The sequence below is a fragment of the Cuculus canorus genome, chromosome 2, assembly GCF_017976375.1.
Source record: "Cuculus canorus isolate bCucCan1 chromosome 2, bCucCan1.pri, whole genome shotgun sequence".
Lineage (NCBI taxonomy): Eukaryota > Metazoa > Chordata > Aves > Cuculiformes > Cuculidae > Cuculus > Cuculus canorus.
Window position 1 is genome coordinate 148513427 of NC_071402.1, and position 24680 is coordinate 148538106.

The following is a 24680-nucleotide window of genomic DNA, read 5'->3' on the forward strand; positions in this document are numbered from 1 at the left end:
TATTTGAGACCATCTGAAGAGGATAGATAACGATAAGAAAGCAAGTAGGAATTTGGCAGGATGTTGATGGGGAAATACTGTCATTTTGATGAACTATGGCATTTCTGACAGTATAGACTTCTTCTGCCTGATGTCAGCCCTTCGCTTTCTGCCACTCATAAGTACTGCTGGGTGCATAGTGCAGATAAGTTTACTTCTGTGCAGAAGGGAGATTATTCAATGAATTTAAGGAAAGCATGCTCCATGAGAAGAAGACTTCGTGGTTTTCTAATCAAGCTACTCAGTAAAACTGACGTATAAATGGCCAAATTTAACTTCTGAAGAATTGAATTCCAAGCTGAATAAGATCTCTGCCAGCTGAGACTTCATCTCAGGACGAAGGAGCTTCGTCACCCAAGGGCTCTGTGTTACACACATCACAGCTTGCTGTGTTAATGCAAACTGAAATCAATGGCATTTTAATTTAATGTGTCAGATTGCAACCCTTGATGGCTATGGAATGGGCAAAGGGCCATTTCTGGTTCTTCTGTGAGGGGATGGCTACCTCTGGTCTAAATGGATCAGTGGAGACAATTACTATCATTACCTGTTACAGGGAAATCCAGGAAGGACCATCAACTTGAAACTTTATAGTGAATGAAAAAATATACTTGACCAACGGTATAGTGAAATTTCTTTTAATTTTGTTGAACATAACATTATATGACAAAAGGAAAGCATATATCCCATGATGGTCCCTGTACATTTTTCTTTTTTCCTTCACAGACCATTAACTTAATGTTTCAACCATGTGAAGTTTCCTATCTAAAGATTCTTTGTAAGGAAATACAAAGGAAAGCATGAAATGTGATACATTAATTACAGTGCTAAAGTGTACAAAGTAGAGTTTAAAGCCCAAAGCATCTATTCTGGAGATTTCAGAACTTTAGCAGAAAGAAAAGCAGTATTAGCTGGTTTTAATTTGTCATTAATTGAAGCACCTCTCTGTTTGAAAAGAGAAAGACCTGTCCAAAAGTATGATTTAAATAAGCAGAGGAAGTTACGTTTCCTTCTCTAATAAAACTTAGCTGCCTGATCCATAATGCATTTCTGTCTTACTTCTGCATTATAGGAAATGGTGTTTCAGTAGCAAACTGAATCACTGCAGACAAGGAGTAAATATTTATTTGTGCCTAGCATTTATACAATGTTCCTCATCCACACAGCAAAAATATTCTATTATGGCAGGTAAACATTAGTACTCTATTGCTATGAAATAAAACAAAATACGGATTAGTTCACTATAATAAGGGAAGTAAATAATGAAGCTCGGGTCGTGTGGTTTCCCATCCAATCTCTGTACACTGAAGGCTTCACCTATTTCTATATGCTATTAATATTCTTTATTGCATCCTGTAAACCACCAGGGGTTTGTGTCCCAGCTTTCTGGCTCAACTAGAAACACATAAGAGGATATTCTCCAATGAACAGTAACTGATCAAAAGCAAATACTAAGTTTCCCTGGTAGTTCATCATTTTGATTAAGCCTGCAGCAATAATACTAATCTAATTTTTGTGAAACATAGTACCAATTCTCAGTTTTAAAGGAAAAAATAAATTAAATTTAAGTGAAAGCACTGATACATTATGAAATCACAGGAGTCCCTGTGTAAAAAAATAACTTGATTGTATCAGCTTGAACCACATTCCACAATAGGCCCTTTTCCCTATTTTTGATCAAATTGGAATAATACCATTTAAATTTGTAAAATATTTTAGAACCCAATCTCAGTTTTAAAAGGGCAAAGATTCATTGATTGTGAAATCAGGAGTGCTTAAAATCAGAGGCAATATCAGTAAAGGTCTCAACTTAGAATCATAGAATCAAAGAATAATTCAGAACCTTTAAAGGTTAAAATGATCAAACCCAAAATGTTGTAAAGCTGAAATTGCGAAGTTAGTATCTGCAAATATCTTTGAAAGGTACAAGTTAAATCGTTCTACACTGAACACTTTAAAAAGCATGCTAATTCATAATTTTTAGATGGATATAAATTTTATACATGGCCAAGGGTAAAATTATTAATATCTCAATATGTTGATTAATAACTAAAGATTTTTAAAGTGTATCAGATCACTAACTTGAAGTGTATGCCTTGCTGATGGTTATAAAGACCTAGACTGAATTCTTCCTAACTACTGGAAAACATATGCTGTATTTCATAACTTGTCCTTTGTTCTTTGTTTTGATGAAGAGCTATTTTTTTTTCATTTTCACACTTTGTTGTATTAACTCTTGATATCCAAAACACAAAAGTCACTAACTATTTGTGATAAAACAAAGACCAAGAAAAATAACACCATATTCAGAAGTGACAAATCACCGGGACCATTGATGGACCAGACTTCAGAATCAGATTAATTTCTGATGTCACTGGATATGTTGTCCTCTGTGTTGTGCTGCTGGCATTTCCTTTTCTAAAGAACAGAAATTTCAAAACTGATGTAGAGTATTATAATGGGACACCAGTGAAATAAACAGCAAATTGAAGCTGTTTTACCGCACATTAAATAACTAACAGATGGAATAAAGCGCCACAAACAAACAAACAAAAAGGAAGTATGAGAATAAAAAATGCATTACACCAGCAAATAAACATATAAGTTGCATTGTAAAGGGAATATAGATTTAAATACTTAGGAAGGCATAGATCTCTTGGAAGGATGTAATATCCTCTTGACAAATATGTGAATGGGAGCAGTGAAATATATTACCCCTGTGCCCAAATGAGAAGGTTTGTCAAATGCCAACTACTCCTTCCACATGTGTTTCCAACCTTTCTGCGTTTTGGCTTTTTAAATTACTCCTTTCCTTCTCCTGCTTTTCCTTTTTCATTTGCTTCCTCATTTGTTTCTTTGTGGTATGTCTCAATACTGAGCTATAACAGACTCTAAAAGTACGGTCACTTCTTAACTCATTCCTAAACCTTTCAGGTTCTTCCAACTTGAAGGAAAAGGAAAAGTGGGTTAAAAAGAAACAAGGTAGGAAAAAAAGCTTTGGTTAGGACTCTGTTTTGTTCAGTGCTGTTTTCCAGAGGCAATTCTTACCATACCTGCCTTGGAGGACATAAACATAAACCATGGAAAAGATTAATGTCTCCAAAATAACCCTGAGCTTTGTGATCTTGCTAAGAGGAGAGGAGAGGAGAGGAGAGGAGAGGAGAGGAGAGGAGAGGAGAGGAGAGGAGAGGAGAGGAGAGGAGAGGAGAGGAGAGGAGAGGAGAGGAGAGGAGAGGAGAGGAGAGGAGAGGAGAGGAGAGGAGAGGAGAGGAGAGGAGAGGAGAGGAGAGGAGAGGAGAGGAGAGGAGAGGGGAGGAGAGGAGAGGGGAGGAGAGGAGTAACAAATTGCATAGTTACTACAATCAAAGGCCTTCAAAAAACTTATTTGTAGCATCGTATATTCTTTTCTTGTACTATAGATATTGTAACCTCTATAGCAATGCTGCACTGGATGCAATGCAAACCAGTTAAAGTTGTTTAATTATTTTCTTGTTCATCACCATGTTTACCTCCTCCTTACATGTGATGTACAATATTAACGAACATAAAAGTAGGAAAAGTGGGATGTTCATGCAACCAGCACCCGTTTCCTCTATACAGGGGATGAGAATAAGCCTCCTCTAGGGAAAATTTTACAGAGGAATAAACATCATGGACCATTGGTGCATCTGATCTGGAAAACATGGAGCCAGAATGTCTGTCACTGAACGTCCAATCTCACAGTAAGGATGTGTTGGGGGAGTGCATGTACACATCTACACACTGAAACCACGACATTTATGTATACAGGGAGAAAAATCATTTTCCACACATGGCTTTACTGAGGAGATATCAAGCACTGAGCTGAGTTCTGAGTCCCTGGCACTGAACAAATCAAAGTAATGAAATGATTCCAGTAGAACTGATTTATAATGCTTCAGTGAAGGAAACCTATCATGATGCAAAACTTTGAGTAAAGGATATCGCGGAAGGCATCCGTTATCATTTTCCTGGCTGTCTGACACCACCTGTCATTGTAAAACGATCCAGGGTCACTGTTTCTAGTGGAAATACCAACAATTGGAAACAAAGACTTCAGGAGAGCCTGCTGCAACTGGGCTGTAGAGGTTTTGTTATGCTTGAAAGATTGTAAAATAAGTCACAACCTCTCCATTGAAGCCAGTATGGCATTTTTGTGTTTGTTCCCAGTACCGCAATGCCATAGAGATGAACTCTATTCATTGTGTACCCACTAAACCACTTGTAAAGCATTAGGGCAACAAATAAGTCTGAGACAGGTGTGTTCACGAAATACATTTTTTTACCAGATGCTTGTTGATCCCAGACAAATATCAAAGGAGATTCTAAAGGTCTTCTTGCTCTCCAACATTTATATACTAATGCCCAAAAAAGATTTTGAGTAAATATTTAAGTAATCTTCTGTACTAAGGATGTGATAATTTGTAATTTTATTGGAATTTGTCTGTCCTGCACCTTATCATCATTGGTATAGAGTTTTTAAATGGGAACATGCATTGTTGAGAAGGCAATAAAAATTGGTTTGATTTGTACAAGTGTTCTTGTAAAGCGATATACTTATCTATAGTTTTCTTCTGATGTTATTTGTCACAGCAGCTAGGAGCAAATGATTTACTCTAGGCTACAGTTTGGGTTTTTTCAGATACTCCATGATATAATTGTGGAATACACAGGGATTTGCACATAAGGATGTTTTGATTCACAAATATTTCTAACAAAATTACCAAAAAATGAGTTCGACTAAAATTGAACTTATTTTTCCCCTCATATTTTACTCATAGGGAAGAAAAAAAAAATGCAAAAAAAATTGTTCTATTTGAACAAAATATTCTACTCACTCCAATTTATTTATTTATTTATTTATCTGTGTATCTATTGATTTATATTCAGCATATATATAAATATATACATCACAATGAATGGTTATATTTAAAACATAATAAATGGTTCACTCTTATTCCTCTATCCCATTGTTAGAGTACTCAGCAAGGATGTACGAAGATTTATTCCAGTGCTTTACTTAGTCTGAAGAAATTTTAATCTGCATCTCCCATTTTAATTCCACGCAGAATATCTGGAAGGGTTTCCTTCAGTCACTTTCACTGGAGATATTTCAGTTTAGAGATGTATTCATCACATAATCTTATTCTTGGATGCGGGGACATTTATTTTTTACACTTGTTACTCATGCAACCTGATTTTGAAACCACCAGGGCACAGGCATTGCCCCATGGTTGCTTGCCGTTAAAATGTTAATGTGATTCTCAGTGCAATGTGGAACTTTGGCAAATAGTATCTTTCAGACAACTCCTAGTCATAGCTGAGATTAGTGGTGGGATCTTTCCCAGTCAGCAGATTGGATACAGCCGGCCTTTTTTTTTTTGGAGAAAAGAGAGTTTAGCCGTATGGACACAAGCTGTTAAGTTTATATTGCTTGAGACAAATTTTGACAACCAGCATACACCCAGACTTGAAGAATTGTGCCAGATCTATGTGCCCAAACAGGACAAAGGATGGAAATGACCTGCTGTAAGAGGTCGTCAGTTTTACATTTCCCAAGTTTTAGAAAACACAGTTTTGTCTGAATCTCTTGCAGAGAGGGAACAGGTGACATCTTAACACAATTTTGTGAAAGAGTAAAATAAAATGCAAAGGACACATAGGAGTTGAGAACAGGCTCCAGAGCTTTTAAGTTATATTTGGCAGTTCTGCCCATGAAGTCTTTAACCACCTTCCCTTGCTAATATTGTTTACATCTGTTTGCGTGCAAGGGGATGGTGTGTAGCACATAAGTCATCCTACACACTCTGTATGCTTGTAAATGTAGAGTTTGAAAGTAACAGACACCAATCACTCATTAGAGCCATTAGCCCTGTGTGACAAGACCATAAATATACTTGTTTGAAGATAGATATGCCCTTTCAGTTCCCAAAGCACATCAATAAAAACTGCCTCTAACACCGTAAGCCAATGTTTACAGAAAAAACAGCTGAAAAGCATTGAAACATAGTGGAAACAAAATGCCAGTGAGAATCTGTGAAGCGTCCACAGATACTTTTGCTTGTTATTGCTTTGACTTAGTCAATGGTAATAAATTGTTCCTGACAAATGCTTTTCCTGACTCCTGCCATAGACTTTGAGACAAGGTAGAATAAAAATGCCTGAAAACACCATCACAAACAAGAGAGCCCTTTAGGAAGGACAAGCCATTGATTCTGTTATGTTTTTATTATTTTGACATTGATCAGAACAAGTGCTGTACAGTTTAGTGATACTCTCACATTTAGATACAAAAGAGTACATAAGATATGGATTGTTCTAGAGAGCAAGGCAGAATATATAAATATGGCACCAGTTATGATCTAAAAGCCTTTGAATTAAAGATTCTGGATTCTTTTATTTTTTTATTACTTTAATAAAATTACCCTAATAAAATAATCATGCACAGTATTTATTTGTTCTTTTTCCTTCAAGAGATTCCAAATGCAAAATTCTTGAACACAATAATAAATGGGAAAAATGTTTTGTGAAAGCTGAAAAGAGAATGATTAATAATTTTTCAGGATATGCAGGTAAAATTAAAATGGAATCTGAGAAAGCATTTCAGTCTTCAGACATATCTGATTTTTTCAGCAGCAGCGTGTGATACTTGAGAAATGCACCCAATGACTTGTATAAGATCAAGGTATGATTTACGGAAGAGGTATGGTGCCAAACTCCTCTTGATATCTGGACGTCACTGTTCAATGAATCCATGACATGCTTGTTCTCAGGTGTGCTTGCTGGATCATGAGCACCAGTGAAAGAAAAAAGGATGCAGTTCTTCCTTTCTGTTGAGCAGACAAAGTGAAAGGAAGAAAGATCTTTCCTTGTCATTTTAATTTTCTGCATGCAAAAGTAAGATGTCCTTGCTGATGGACATGAGCTTGTGCATTAAGGGAAATAATAAGTTCCCTTTTGAGTTGGTAGCAATTGTGACATCTAAAACAAAGTAATAATTCTAAAAGAGGCAAAGCAGTCTTCTTTTTTTTAATTAATTACCTTTTCACATTATCTTAATAAAACCCAACAATTTACCAACTACTGTACTATTCAATTTAGTGAAGCAAACAACTTTTAGTACTAACTCTCAAAGTCGTTGATGTTGAGTGCTGTGTAATAACCATTATTATCTAAGTATTGCTTTGAATCCAGCTTCAAATTTCATAACATTTGTTGTAATAGTTAATTTTTGGCTTATTGGAATAACATTTTTTCCATCTAAATTGTGTCTGCAGTGATTTAAAATCTTAATAGAGGAGAAGTGATGCCGTTTACATTCATTACTGCATTTATTGCAAGACAAATTGACATGCTTTTAAACATGGGTCTAAATAGCAAAATTTAAAATATCGTCTAATAAATCTGAGTGTGTTGATAGATACATCTGAAATTTATAAATATGGAAGCTTCAAAGAGAAATATTCAAAGACAATGAGATGAAAGAAATTTTGGAATCCGAGTTCAGAGAAACTAAGACTGCCACACAGAAATTTTCCGTTTATATCTATCTTCTGATAGAAAACTTATTCTTCGTTAAAACTTATTCTTCGGTTAAATACCGAAGTTTTATGCAAGAATACTTAGATTTTTCAAGAATTTTTCTCTTAAGATAGTTAAGTTGAAGTATTTTATTGAATTCTTCTAATGTTAATCTATAATTGATTAGAAGAAATACCTCATTGTATGAATGGGAAAAACAAGGGCCCAGGAAGGTTTAGATTGCTGTTGCATTATTTTGCAGCTCTACTTGTCATATTACAGTCAAATAGTTTCAGATGACTGAAAAGAAATTTTAAATTGACTTCATAGCTCCATAAGATATACTTTTCATATACCCTCTGCTTCAGATTTCTCTTACATTTGAAATAAAACAAGCTCTGTTCTCTTCTGTCTCACAGATACACAAGCACCTAAACGTAATAGTGACAATAACCTTAAGTTATCATGAAAATTGCTTGCATTTACTCACTATAAAGACCTTTTTAAAAATTAGGGCAGATTTTTTTTCAATTTCCATACAATTTTTGTCCCTTATCTTTCATTCTCAAATTGCTATTGAACTTGCAGAACGGAATCTTAAAGTCTGTGGCAGATAAACCAGCTGAAAAACAAAAATCTGAGATACAGATCAACTATTGAACATAATTCATTCAGCAGCTATGCTATGTTAATCTAATTTACTGTCGTCTCACATACTTGCAAGTGCACTGAACTATCTATTTGTGTCATTATATTGCTTGAATGTGAACAATAAGACTACACACCCATTGCACTCCTTTTTATTTTTCTGTTATAGTGGAACTGTATTATGATTTGGCAATGTTTACAGCATGTTACTGTACTGTAATTAGAACTGCAAGGCAAATCACAGGGCACGGATTTCACTGTAGTCTCAAACCAACCCAGTATAACCAACTAGACTGATTCTCTCAGAACCAGGAACGCTTGCTGTGCAGAAACTATAAGAAGACTTGCATGCCAACACCTAGAACACATGTTAAGCGCTACCTGACTCATTTCAGAACTGCTGATTTGGTGAAAGCAGAGGTATTAAATAAAAAAATAAATTGATAATCTGACATGTTAAACATGGGCAAGATCCAATAGATTTTTCCCTGTGCTGACATTGGAGGGCTTTACTTCATTTTAGTGTTCCTTTCTAGACCAAGGTTATGATAACTGCAACAACAGGGAATATTAAACCTGCTGAGTAGACAGAAATATCTTTTCTGTTTCTATGGGAACAAAGTCTACTTCATACCCTCCTACTCAAAATATTTCAATTCCTTTGTGCCAGGCTGTGTAGACTTTTCCCAAGAATACAGCCATGGGAAGAGGTACTGAAGCATTTGGTGGTTGGGAATGTTCCTTTCACTTTTTGAAAGACAGAGTCCACTGCGTCCTCTTGTCTCTCACTCTTCCAACAAGAAAAATTGCTGATCCTTTCCCTTGCAATCACTGGTGTTAATGAATGACCTTCTTTACATCAGAAACATCTCTCTTCTTATAGAGCCCACAGCTGTGTGACCAAAACATTGGCATTTAAAACATGTTAATGGGGAGGGGAGGGAAGCATGGCTTAATTCTGAACCACTAATGTCCAATTTTAATCTGATTTAGAGTATTGGATGTGATTAAAACTGATTATAAATGAGAAGCTTCTACTTCATTCAATCTACTTAATGTTTTAACCTCTACTATACAGGATATGTACTTCTCAGCGTTTTCTCATTTTAAGCCTTAACAAAGGGTTTCCATAAATCATCTTGCACTTGTTTGGCTATGCAAACAAGAAAAGAAATGACAAGTCATCATTTGCCAGAAGAACTTTAGGTTCAGAGATATCATTTGTTCATTTTATACACATAGCCCACATATAAATTTGTATGACATAATCTTTCCCCTTCTATTTGTCAGAAGAGAAAATAAAAGCCAAGGATAAAGGTTATAAAACTGCCAGCTATTTTTAGTGTTTTAAAAATGGTTTAGAATCAGGTTGCCTTTTCTGTGCTAAGAGCCATAGAAAAGAGGGCAACGCATTTGATTGTGGCTAGCTTGTTCCAAGGGCTGCCCTATGCAGAATGCGAGCTGACTACAAGTTAATGGAAAATCAGAAAAGCACAACAGAAGTCTAGCTTAACTTTCTCTGTCATTTATTTTCTTTCATCAGAACTACTAAAAGCCTTATGGCAAAACACTGAATCCCTCAGCTGCAGATCATCAAAGACTTCTTAATTTCAATAAAGGAATTCTCAAGTCACTCAGACTCTTCATTTGCTTTTTAATAAATACCAGATACAATCAGTTTTGGTCCTCATAAAATGCATAATCTCCTAAAAGACAGTATCTCAAACTTTAGAACCTCAGCCTTTTTTTTTTTTTTTGTGTGAGAAGGTATGACATTTCTTTTGGGTCTTCTGCTGTGCCCACTCTCAGTAGTTAACCCTCTGACTTTACCCTCCATGTCATGGCAGTTGCAGACTCTTACATCTCTGCTATCTACTCTCAGCACTTTGATTTAGAATAAATGTTACTGCAAGTAATATGGTTTCTACACTCTAATGCTTTAATTCTTTTCTTGTCAGAATTCTGTCCCTTGATCAGTATACAGATTCTTCTAAAGACTCAGATTCATCTCTGTTCCAGCTTTGAAGCTGGTAAATCTTTCACTGTCATCGTCATACAAACTTTGAAGTCCAAAGGGCAAAAGATGAACAAAATAAAACGAAAGATCTTTTTTTCTAGGTATGAAAATTAATGTCTATATATATTCACTAGTACTATTATAATATAAGTAAAAGTGTAGCAAAAACATTTCTGTCTTTGGAAACACATCAGGTGGATCAGGCATGTGAGTGGGCAGGTGTCTGATGCCCAGAGGGCACAGTGTTTAAAAATATCTCAAATAATTGCCTTAAACCCCCATAAGGAGAAGATTCTTTGTGCGCATTCTCACTCAGAGAGATTCACATGTTCACACCTGCTGGAAGCTAAAGTCAGCCATGGCTGACTACTTCCCACAGATACTAAATATTCAATTTCCAGTGCTTGAAAAGCAGGTGCTTTTCAAAGAGGTATCTGGTATATTTGTTTAGAGGCAGATGAATCAATAAGACAGTGCCTTTTGGGCAGGCAACTATTCTGACCTGCTTGAAAAGGAGGTCACTGTCAAGGGTGCCTCCAAGGCATGTTGTGTTCTGCCAGCATGCACACGAGCTTCAGAAGCTGGCAGTATGGCAGGTTTGTTTTAAAATGAGCTACCAGGCATGTAACTAGACTCAGGACTGCAGGGTGGAAACTTTTTCAGCAACCAGTCAAGTCAGTCTGTCTTAAAGGTCGCATCGGCTGTATAATAAAAAAGCCCTCATTGCCTGACTGTGTAATTCCTTTCCATTTTGCTCTCTTATTTATTTTGTGTGCTTTACCCTTTCTTCTTACCCTTTCTTCTCTCTGCTTCACAAGCTTTTCCCCACAGTGAATTCTGTAAGGAAGTTACAGTTCTCTATAGTCTAAATCTACTCTTTCTTCAGTGCACCATGCAGGACAAGTCCAAGCCCTGGTGTCACTGGGGAAACCTCTGAGCTGATTGCTCAGTTCTCTGCTGTCGGGGCCTCCAGCAGAGCAAAAGAGCACAGTTAAACTCAGGATTTCTCTCCTCCATACCGTTAAGTGCTATGCCTGGGGAGAGCAGGTTGACAGAGGAGTATATAAATTAGCCATGCGGTTCTGTAGGGCTCTCCTATGTGTGACTTTAAGCTTGCATTTGCTTGCTGAAGTACCATAAGTAACACATAGAAATGGGAGAAGGAGTAGTGTTACGATTTACTCTTGGTAACGTCAGGGCAAAACATAAGATATGACATGATTCTCCTTGGTGGATGCCAAGCCAATATTTTTTACGTTGGAGAATCAGTAATTACACTACATTAAACTAAATCATCTTGTGAAAGAGTTATCATGTCTATACTCAGTGAAACACAATGCAGAGACCTGTACACCCACAAAGAAAAGTCTGGAATAATTTAGAACCTCATAATTTGTTACTTTATGATCTATGTGTTCTGGTATCTATTATTCACTACTGGCTAACAATTAAGAGTACTGCCCCTCTGTAATTCTATTCATTGTTTGTAGACCAGACAGACAGAAAACTCAATGCATCCTAACTCTGTCCTAAGTCCATTGAGAAACAGGGTATATTATCAATATTTTTATATACACATAATATTTTCTAAAAAATTTTTTTTCTGAAAGAATCCTTTTATATACACATAATGTTTCCTAAAAAAACTCCTAAAATTTCAAGTAATTTAATATCTCATATTTGATGTGGCAAAACTGACTACTAGAAATTTTAGAAAATGTTTCTTATGAGAAAACAAGTCTTAAAATGGAAATCATCAAAGAAAAAAGTCATTTTCACATAACAACAAAACTAAGTAAATTTTAGAGCTACCAATTTTCTGTTTGCATTCCAAAATATTTTTCATCTAAAATTGAATCTATTTACATTTAAATAGCTGGATGAAAGGAAATATTTCAAAATGATTTCTCTTAAATGTTTAAAATGATTCAATCTGAAATTTTGGAAACCGAAGGGAGAGAAAAGTGGAATGGCAAACTTTTGACGCTGATCAAGAACAGGAAATCCATCTCTTTTGCAGTTCCCATTTGCTTTTTCCAGAGTTCTTCCATGAGTTGCATTCAACAGAGTAATTTATTGAGAAACAGGTGAGAAGCGTACTGCTCTATCTGCCCCTCATGTATTGCTGCATCTGATCGGCTGGTATCAGGCCACTTTCAAGTTCTGGGCTCTGCTCCTGGTACCACACCAGATCACCTAACCAATAGCCCAAAACAGGTTGTGTCTTAGTCAATTTCTAAATCACAGTTTTATTTTGACAAACTGATGCATCACAGGTAAAACACTATTGTGAAACAGTGGAATATAGATTAGACTTGCATATGTGGAAAGGTTGGTACCACAGCATGTCCACCTGCTGTCAGTGTTGTTTTTTCACTGTTTTCTCTGATGCTTTCAGTTACTCTCCTTGCAAATACTGGTTTGAATATAAACACATTTTTCATTTCCAGTAGGTTATTGAGGTTCACAAATATGTGCAAGTCAAAATTCTTATGGCATTCTGACTTGAAAATGTTAAGTTACCATTGTCCAACTGGAAATATTTGGACTGATTCCTTGCCATCTCTGGGTTTATTATGTTTGTTTATTTTATAGCGAAGGCATTTGATTTAAAAAATACACTCTTTCCATGTAGAAGAAGACATATATGTATTTATTTTCATCTTTATCTACCCCCAGAAGCTAGTAAACAAAGATATGCGTTAGATAATCATTAGGAATGGCATCTAACTAGTTGCTCAGCAGAAAATTTCCTAACACACAAAAAAATTTAAATTATATTCTGATACAATTTTAATGCAGCAATCTTGTGATTTTATTCAGACACATTGTGGTATATCACATACCATTTGTCAGAAATATTTTGGAGCTTTAAAACCAAAACATTGCATATGTCACTTTTTGACCTCAGCTATAAAAACTTTTTATATGATTCTCCTACACTCTTGCATTCAGCATGGCTGGATTAATGAACACAAGAATAAGAGGCCTCCTAGGTGTGTTTACATGCGTTGATTAAATGTCAGCATGGAAATGCAGTAGGACCAGTTGCTACAGACACTGAGAACAAAGATGGGAAGATTGTAACCATTGGTTAAGTAAGTTACTTATTAATCCTTTTTTCCATATAATTACATTTTCTATTGTTACCAAAAGGATAATCAAATAAACACTTGGAAAGTTGTACATTAAGTTATTTAATTTTACATTTGCAAGTCATACTACTAGTTCTTTTACTGTATTTTAATACTTACAATATAGTAAGGTTGCGGAAAACACTAACTTCTGCAATGTAAGAGAGAAGTAAAAATGTCCATGGAATAGTAAGTGATTGTATTCAGAGGAAATAAAACTAAAAACTTGCCTTGGTATAATTTAACAGAAAGACTGTACAAGTAGATTAGACTTTAAAAATATGGTTATAGCATGGAGAGATATTGTTCAATTAAATCTCAATGAAAAAGTTAATTTTCTGTGTTTATGTACACATGCATCATAAGTACCATGAGAAATCATCTAAAATCTCCCAGAACCTGAATAATCCATAAGTGACAAAAGTCCCTTGACAACAAATTAAAAACTTTATCAGTGACCCAAAATGTCAAAACTACTGCATGCTTCAATACAGTGCTGCCTCCAAGTTTCATATCCACCCTGTGCACAATGTGTCATACGTCATATTATCCACAAGTGATGTGTTAAACACAGGTTAAGAATTTCCACATTATTAGAGTCAGGCAAACCTTTCTTGACTAGTGATAGTAATTAAAAAGTGTATGATGCTATAGTGTTCTTGTGAATAATTAAGCAATTCAAAGCGATGATTGATTAAAGTGTATGTGAAAGGTTGAAGCTTTAGAATCTATCTATGTTATCTGCATTTTTCCCTAATTGGTACAATTTAGCGTTTTCTGACTCAACAAGGGATTGTTTGCATCTTTCCATCTTGACTAAACCAGAGGTTGAGAAACTTTAACAGATTCTTCCTGTTACTACAACTATATTATTTTGATCAAAGACTGAATGCAGATATGTTGCATCACAAGTAAGCCTAATAATAACAAACACCGAATAGCTAAGACATTCAAAGAATTGAGCTACGTAAGTTTCAAGTCCGGAGGGAGGCTCATATCAAATATCTCTGAACCAGCAGAGAAACAGCTGGTAAAAATGTATGTGTGCTTGTAGGTAGGAAAAATAGCATATTTACTCTGAAAAGATTAATTCAACCAGGATTTAAGACTGAAATGGCAGATGCACGCATTTTAACTAGGGAATGTGCATGGAATACCATTAAAAAAAGCAAACAAACAAAAATCTTAAGGGTGTATTGTTAAGAATTTGTGTATTATTAATTTTCTCTCATGCTCAATAGTTGATTAATAAGACTCTTCAACAACCTATTACGTGCTTGTATGTATACACAACTACACATTTTAATGGTACTTTAGCCCTTGTATGTGGGGCTGAAAAATGTTCTCATGTATCAGGATTACACAAATTATTTCTGACTCATCTCCAAAGTTGTTCTGTACCATGTTCTTTTCCAGCTCCTGAAGTTCCTGAATGATTCTTTTGTTGTTTACTGTGGTGATGAGTGCCAAAGTAACAAAGACTGGATAGCTGCATCTTCTGTAATGTCTGATCTTTACTTACTTCAAGGTCAGGAAGGGGTCTTGATCCCCAGTTCTGAGAGATAAATTAGGTGGAGAATTAGGCATCACCAAAACAGATATTTATTTTTAGTGTCACAAAAATTATATGGGGGGATGATAGAAAAAAGACAGATGGCTTATAAAGACATCAAATAGTTAATTTCTTGTTGTTCTGAAAAGAAAGAGGCTCCCTGAGGCTTATGCTGCATCTTGGTATTTATTGAACTTTAAGCTACAACCAACAGGCTGGTTAATAACAATTCATGCAGCTGTCAATCTTTTTGACCAATGTCATCAATATTTCACGCTGCCAAATAACAGCAATTAAGAACCAGGACTGGAAGAAGCACTCAGGGCAAAAGTGTTTCTAGCACTATAATGAAATCGACGATGTAGGACAGACGTTTCCAATGGGCATTCAGAGAATGGTTTTCCTGTGATTTTCTTTTCCAAACAGTGTGAATCAATGTTCTTTATTACACATGCAAAATGTTTGTGCACTGTACAAATTTCATAATCTTGTAACACTCAAATAAGTATAATTTTTTGAATGAACGCTAGTTAGGTAAACTAGAATTTTAACTTGAAAGCAATACTTAGATTTTGGCAAATATTTACATTCTACATTAGCTGAGACATATGCCCTCCAGCCCAAATATGCAAAGGAAAAAGTCTATAAATTCCTTTTCAAAAACTTCATTTAAGTTTTCATTATTCACATTAAACAGGCCACATCAATAATTCTGCTTCCAATCATAAACATAATTGTAGGCATAAAAACTTCTTAATGGTAACCAGCAATGTCTGGAAGAAACTATAGAGGAAGAAAAGAGCTGTGTTCCCCCCCCATATTAAATGACTGAAGTTTTTATTTCAGTTTTAATCATACTCAAATCCAGACACTTAAAATATTTATCTAACATTTGTCAAAGAATATTTTTAAAGGATATTTATATGTATGTATGTTCTAACTCTAGGTAGATAATACTATGCTCATAACTAAGCCTACTGAGATTTAGTAAGTATCAGCAATTTTGCTTTAAATTTATAAGTTTATCAAGGTTTTTGAACTGTGCTGATTAATATGCTTCTACAAGCCCATTTGTCACATCTATTAAATATCTCTTAGGTCCAACATACATTTCTGCGTTTGTCTTGAGCTGTAATGATGTTACAAAAATGACCAGACAAGATTGAGATAGTAGCCTACTATCTGGGTTTATATTTGTTTCTTTTGCAATGAGCTCCAGCACAGTCACTACAAGTCACTACAAATTTGAAAATACTTTGTGGATCCCAGTTAGAAAAATTATAACCAAAGTAGGGAGCTGAATTGAAAGTGCCCAATATGACTGAGGACAGACATGTTCAGAATTTATAACGTTATATGATGTAGCATTTATTGAACAAGCAAATGGAGAAAGTAGATGTGGCAGGCTAGCAGGCAGTTTAGACTACAAAGTAAAGCTTTTTCACAAATAACACTATGAACATTCTGATAAGTGTGTTATAAGTATTTTTACCTTGTCTAAACATATTGTCAACATTTCAGGATTTCTTTTTGGACTATCTTGCATCAAGAAAAGGCACATTTTGTGGCACATTAAACTGAACTGCTGGTGCATTAAGTCAGCAAAATATATGATTTTCTTTCTGGATTTGTTGTCTAAAATCTAAAACTTACCAACCGGCATTCTGTAGAACACCTTTATTACTAAATATTCTGTTATTGGTTGCACGTAGGAAAAGGTTTCTCTATATGCATAGAATCTGTTAGACCATTAAAGGCAATTTGTCTGCCCACACAGACCTGCAATTCAACTGAAATTACACCTTATCTTCTCATTGTAGAGAAATCAGAGCTAGAGGAAGGGAACCTCAACAAATCAGTTTTATGGTATGTTAGAATCAAATGACTTGAGCACCTGCAGAGAATATATTTCAAATATATATTCTTAGTATACTTTAGGTTTGAAAAGATTTGAAAAGCATTAAATTTGAAAAGCCTTCATTAAGAAACATGCAGGGTTTAAGCAACATATATGTTTGCAGAAAATCTGCAAAAATAAAACAACCGATTTAATATAATTATATATATATATAATTATATAATTATAAAAAGGAACTGAGAGTTTTCATCTTTGTTGGATTTTCACCTAATGATCTCCTGGTGTTTAATGAAGGCAATATGGAAAAGATTATTTCCTTGCTGCATATAAAGTAAAGGTTGATTTTTAGTTGCTTGGATTAGTTCAAATTTATATATTATGCTAACAGCAGAGTCATCTATAAAGGCTAAGTTGACATTTTCTGGAATACTAAAGAAAAATAAAAAATATTTAGGATTCCCCCAGTCTGAGTAATTCAGTGTAGGATATTTTAGGGCAACACTGTTTTTTAATCCCATCACATTTTATCTAACTCTCCCAAATTTTTCTGATCAATATGAATGTCTTTTTTCATTGAGAAGTGTAGAGAACAGATACTAGTTCAGATTTTCAAGGCCTCAGCTCTTCTACAATTAAGATGTGAAGTTGTCACTGAAATGACACTACATTTAGTAAGAGTTTGATTATACCAGGAATGACCTGATTTTATTTGTGTCATTTCTGTCATGATTTTTTTTCCAGTTTGTGAAAGCATTAGGAGTTATTTAACCGACAGACCCTCGTCCTCTGCATTTCACAGCCGTGTCAGGCCCATCTCAGCAGTGCTGAAAAAGTGAGCAAACAAGGTCTTATAATTATAAATAAAGACACAGACTGTTTCCAGAGTGTACAGTTTGCAAAATAATAGCCCCATGTTACAGGAACATAGTGAGATTGACAGACTTTACAGTATACTATACAGTACAGTGCAAACTTTCTAATTAAGAAAACAACTGAAAGGTACAAAGTGAAGTGCAGAAGTACCTTTCTTCTCTTCTCAGTCACCAGGCTTAAGATGAGTCAGCTCTGAGCCAGAAGCTCCACTCTGTCTTCTGCTAAGCTCATACCATTAAGGAGGATCCTGGTTTCTCTGAAATCCATAGTTAATGTCCCATCAGTATCATCATGCCTGAGATTTCATTTGTGCCTTACAAGCTGGTCTTTGGGTCTGCCCTCACCTGCAGCAAGACCATTACACATATTATATTATTCTTCCTTCTTGGAAATTGCTGCCACTGTGCAACCGCCACTATACTTTCAGCAGATGTGCAGACGGCCAAGTTCTGATTTCTCTGAGGGACCTTGAGAAGCATGGTATGCTAGTGTGACAAGAATGAGTGGTGACCTGATTTTCTTCACCGGAAAGTTATGAAGTGCTCTCACAGGTTTTGGAAAAAGATACCTTTACATTTTCAGGTTCCACTTTCAAGGAGAAAATTGCAGGTTGATGTGTAAAGTTTAAAAGAAAGTTTTACAAATATCTGGAAATATGGTTGTAAACTTGGATCATTTATAAGGTTGGGAAAGACACAAGAGATGTTGATAGATCGGTTTCCTTGCAAATATTTGAGTTTCAGGACTGGACTTCAGGGAGCAGAATCTGAGTCGCTGGCCTGTGTGTTTCAGTATTCTCAGAGAAAAACTGTTAAATATTCATCTATCAAATGAAGGATTCTCACAGCATAGTGAGAATGCATCCTCTGATGATCAGGAAGTTACCATCATGAACAAAGGTAACTTACTCACTGCTGTTTAGGCATCGCAAAGACCTCAACAGAGACATATTTCCTGTGCGCAGTTTTTCAGGCCTTTGGGACACACCTAACTTTCAGGTAACAGATGCAGATAAGTAAGGATTCCTCAATGTTTAGGTTACCACAGTTTTCTTGCACTTTCTCTCTTCACATATTTTGTGTTATTTCCTCCCACATCCTTCTGTTCTTTGTCTGAGCTGCTGGCTGGATCTGGACACGTTAGAGCTAAAGAATGGTCTGAAACCTTGATAATATGTGGAAATATTTTTTCCAGCTGTTATTTCTTATTTGATCTGTGTAAGCAACACCTTCCTCTACCCATGTACCTAACAAATGCAAAGCCAAACGGTTCTTTTCCCAGAAAGGACATTATCATAATAAACCAATTCTTGATAATTTATGTTTTTACAAATGCATCTCTCTTGGATGACCCTTTGGCTGTTGAATATTACAGTTAAGCTGGTACATGCTGTTAAAAATATTGCTCTATTTTGTCTTTAGCAATCATACAGCAAAATATTGCTCAGCATGAAAATGAAATGATAAAGATAAGGCAGTTAATAATTGCAAGATATGCTACTGTTTCTCCTGTTATTAAAATGAATAACATGAGAGGATTTAGAATACACATCCTTAATTATATTTTTCTGTCTGCAGAGGAAATAGAGAACCAACGTCCAAAAAGACCCCACCGAAACTACAAAAGCAGTTCTATTTTATTGGATTAAAACTATTTTTTCTCTCCTTAGAGGCTTTTCCTCTGCACTAAGGAACTATAAGTCCAATTGATTTTTTGAACTACTTTATGAATTATTTAAACACAATTAACATATGCCACTGCGAATTTTGAAAGGGTTAATGTTATCATGACCAGATTTTTCATACATAGCCCCTGAAAAATGGGTTTTCCAAGACATTAAATCTTCATGAATGGTAGACACAACTTGACATCAGCACTGTTGTCTTCCCATGTCACAGATGTCCTCATGATATCTGGAGAAAATGATGAATAAAATACACAAATCACAGGAGTGTGGGGGGGAAATCCTTTAAAAATTATGTACTGATCTTAAGGATAAAATCATTTCCTGTACCCATGTACCACAGGCAACACAATCCAGAGGTTCAGACAGAATTAAGCAACTTATAAACGTTTTAAGAATAAAATTAAGAGGTCTTTCTACATTCTTTACCTAGTTATCAAACATGATCGTATCAGGAAATTTTATACAAATTTTGGAAGTGTGCCTACTAAATCCATATTGGAGGACTATTCCAGAAATTTATTCTTGTAACACCTACTACAAACTAATTTAAAAGAAAAATATATAAATTACTTGTAAATATATTTAGCCACACAGCTAAAGAACATTCACAGGTATTGCTTGAAGTAATAAAAATAAAGCTTTGTCTTCTAATTTGATATATACCGTACTTCATCAAAGCAGCATACATGTTTAATCATAAACCTTCTTGGAACTCCAAATAACATACATTAGATAAAGCCCACATTGAAGAAAGTGAGACAGCTGAAGCAATTCTGTTACAATGTTCTTTGGCTAGGATAACCATTGGGTCAAAATCAGATTCTCTTGAAAGTAGAATCTTTTTTTTTTTTTTCCAGAAACCTATCCTCCTTCTTTGAGCCAGAAAACTTTTTGTCAAATTATGTTTTTAAAGTGTAGTTATCGACGCTAAATTCTTGAGATTGTATAAAATGGTTAAGCTCCAATCAGTTTACCTGACTTTTCAGGTACGGACAAAATGCACTGAGACTTTCTTGGGCGGCTCCAGAGACTCTGTGATCTCAGCCCTACGAGATGTCATATGCAATGTGGAAAGCGTTTTATATTGTCATGCTCTGATTTCATGTTCTGACTTCATCCAGAATTTAAATAATAAATTCTCAAGTAACAGAAATATCAGAGGTGGTTTTCAACATGAAAAAAACTTGAATTAACTAGGAAAATAAAATTAAAACCCTTGCGTTTATAGAAAAACAGAATCCTTCCTCTGAAGGTTCTACCAAACAGTAATAGGGCATTGCAACTTTATGTGCTGTAAATGTAGTTTCAGCATATATAACTCTCCTTGCCATCTATTATCTGCTAGCAGAGACTTCAACAGCAGGGCCTATTGCTTAATTATGTTAACAAATTTTAATAGCTAATTTCTTTAGCTTACAACATAGGTTGTCTAGCAATATATTTCTTTTATTACCAGTACGAGAAAAAACAGTAGTGATCAAACCGTTTTCAGCAAACACCTTTTAATTTACTTTAAACTGATTTAGTGTCTGGTATTATAGAGTAATTCAAGGTGTAGAGGTTTTTTTTTCTACAGTAACTAGTTAATAAATCCAAAATATTAAAAGATATTGCTGGAAGGAATTTCAAAAGGCCTTTGTCTGCCTCTTTGCCCTCAGGCTGCATGTCTGTTATTGCCAACTGATGTTTGCCTAATCCAATCTGAAAAGACTCCAGTTCTGGAAATTCCAAAATCCCTGAATTAGGGACATTATAAATTAGGTAAAATTTTCTGTAATATGTAACCTCAGAAACCTTTCTTGCAATTTATGAACTCTGCAACATGCATATTTAGGTGTTTATAATTTCTCTCAGCCCCTTTTCTCAGATTTTTGAACTGTTTGTAACTTTACTAAGATAATAAATCAGCCCCATGTCACGTCCATATTGATAAGGAATAAGTGGATTTTTTTGCATTGCTTGAGGATGTTTCATAGCACAGTGTAAAGCTGGGAACAAAAGAAAAGATTAAAGAAATAAAAGTCTTCACAAAGGCAAGGAGATGTTCTCTCCTCCAGATGCTTCAACACTGAATAGTGGGCTGAAGATAATAAAACATAAAACAAGTAAGTATTTACCTCCGTTTTTCCAAGTTGGTCTTTACAGTTTACAATCCAGCCATAACCCAGAGTAATTTATTTCTTTTGTTTCATGAACTGCAGGGTTTGGAGTTTTTCGGAGGTTTTTTCCCTTTTTTTTCAGTTAAAAAAAATTGTTTGATTGTCTTAAATGTTTTGGAACAAAATTATTTCTAGTGGCAAAGATCTATATTGTAACTATCCTAGAAAAATATTGCTGTTTTTTAAGAAATCCTAGAAAATTCATCTAGAAGGGAACTGGGAAAGTTAACTTGTTTTCCCTGTTGAAGGGGGATCAGCTGTTCCTGTGTAATTTCTGACGGAAGTTCCCATTTAATTTTAGAAAGCTCCCATATTAGAAAGTCCGCAGCCTCCCTGAACTGGTTGCTCCCATGCATAGGTTTGAGAGTTTGTTCGGTTATCTAACCTAAATCTGTCTTCTGCAGTTTAAGCCAGTTTATATGTGGTGAGCTGGTGTTTTTGTACGTGTGTCTTTTGTGTTAGGAAATTCCTCAGGCCTGGGGTATGTGAGGGTTAAAGAGTACAAAATCTTTTGGGTGCTTAAATGAAAAATCAAGTGCTTTTCTAGTCTTTAACAATGAATTACACCTATTTTAATGAAGTCTGATAACATACAGTGTACCTTTACTCTCCTTGACTTAAAGCCATGCAAAAATACTTGAGGAATTTTGGTGGAGGAGTAGGTTAATTAGTTTTCTGATCAACATTCTACAGTTGCTGGTTATGGTCCTTGCAAACAAAAGCAACAAAAATCCCAAAACCTCAAGCAAAAATGGATTCATTAAAACAAATAGAAGTCATTTTTAAAACTAATTCTTAGTAGCGACACTGGGTATGTTTTAAACAATATCTTTTTGTGTATATGTGAAGATTCCCACTTTCTGCTGTAGGCAATTGCTCTTTCAGTCTTTCTAGTATGAATGTGCCTTTATATTCAGGGAGGGAGAGTGTTATAATGAATTCAAGAAGAGCCTTTGGAACTCTGCCTTTTGATGCAAGCATTGGATCGAGCAGTCCACCACTGACTGGTCTCCTGGTAACAGCCACCAAGTTTGAAACTGCATCTTGGACAGAGTACAGTCTCATGCCATACTATTTCACCTCTTTTTAAGGAAGAGGAGGAAGCAAGGAGGATGGTTACTGGTTTCTTGGGTCCAAATCACCCACTAAGTATGTCTGTTTGGACCACATCCCCACCTTCATTGCACAAATAGAGTGACTGGATTTTGTGGGTGAATCTAAGAAATTTCTGGTTTTTCTCAAAGGAGGAAGCACCTTTCTTACGATGAAGGGGCAATTTCTTCCCCCAGGAAGGAAGAATTTGCAAAGGAATTGGTCTCAGAAAAGATAGTCTGAGGCACAATGTTTTAAAGCCACTCCAGGAGCAAAACATCACATTTAGTGAAGGGTTGCACAAACATTTCATTGACTCCTAAGAAGAAGAAAATGGCAGACTTTCTTTTGCACTTCTTTATAACAGAAATAGTCGATGGAAATTCTCAAGAAGAGTCACCCAAAGTCTCACAGTGTCCTGCTGAGTGACGGGAGTGATGTCCTCCCCAGAGAGTTTAGGCCCAGAGATTTCAGCCTGGCCTGTGGTCTGTCCAGAATGCCACTGTTGCGTGGAGAGCGGGTCTGCCTGAAGAATCTCCTTAGCAACACTGACGGTTCTTTAATGAACTGCAATAAAAGCTTGCACTTTTTTTTAATTTTGCACTTGTGTACCAAGCTTGGATACTTCCACTTTATGTCAAGCCACCAAGGAATCAACAAAAATAAACAAAATCTAGTGCATGAGCTCCATCTAGAACAACCTAAGTGGGAAGCAGGGATTTACCTTCTCCCATCACACCATGCTGTCCTAAAAATTTTGTCTGTTCTTTTATTGTGGGAACATTCTCTCTCCAGTAGGAAACGATCTGACTAAACGCTCTTGGGTGTGCCTCAACTCCGGCTAGAGTCCTTTAGAAATTAAGTTGCCTGGTCATTGATGACTAATAAAATAGGATCCCTGTGGAGTTAATGGCAAAATAATTCAATATATTAAGAAACATATGAGACAGAAACAATTAGTGTCAGTTTCTCAAACCTTCTTCTAGCTACTTTGTTGCTCCACTTATCACATAGCGCGCTTTCAAATGTCAGTCTGTGCAGTAGCAGTGTCTAAGTTATTTACCAGTGAAAAAATTAACAATATAATGCAGCACAGACTAAATTAAACGTAATAACTTATTCCAGTGGTTCTGCAGAGCCCTTTTAAAGGAGAAACAAAAAGGTGAGGGGATGTAAATCAAAACTTGGTTGTCACTTCCTTATCCTACATTTTTTGCTCTATAAGATAGATAAATTTTAGACTAATTTGAATTTTCTAACAGTGGCTGCATCAGGTTGATTGATTAACACTGCGGTGCATTAGTGGAGCTCATGAAGAAAACACACATGCTACTCTGGGCAAAACCACGGGGAATGCAAGATGGGCTCCTGTTAAGCCATACTGTTTGTCAGCAATAATATGTGTTTGGCAAAGGAATTTCCACTGACAATATAGGATGCAGGGTCTTTATTGTTCCACTACTACACTCTAGTGATTATCCATTATTATGGGCATCACTAGATCAGAATATGTGAGAGCTTCCCTATCCAATTCATGGTAATGAAATTATCCCAAATCTTCTCTCTGGGCAGTTCAAGCTGAAATGTTTGAGTTTGAAGACTGAGACCATGACGTGCTCTGAAGACAGTGGCAGTCAGTTAACTCCTTAAATTATTCCACCTACATCCACCAGAGGAGAACTAGCAGTGCTTTCATTGTTAATCTTGTAGCACAGAGCCAGAAATTGGTGTCCAGAGGAAACTAGGCAGTTTGCTTTACCATCTTCCTCAACAGTCTTTTTTACAGGAGGATTGACCTTTTTTTTAATTGTTCTAGGGCCTGAATAGGCTTAATATTCTTTCAGAGTTTTAAGGGTGCAGAACATTTTCATGAAAGGTTTATTATCCCCCCTCCTTGACAAATATTAGGTATGTTTTATTAATTTAATTAATGTAAGTATCAGTTACTTTGAAAAATAATTTAAGATCAAGAAAAAAAATCTGCATTTTGAAACATCAGGAACTACATTATAATATTGAGCATGTTTTAACTTGATTGTTTGTATTATCTTAGATGGTTTGCTGTTGTTTTCAGATGTTTTC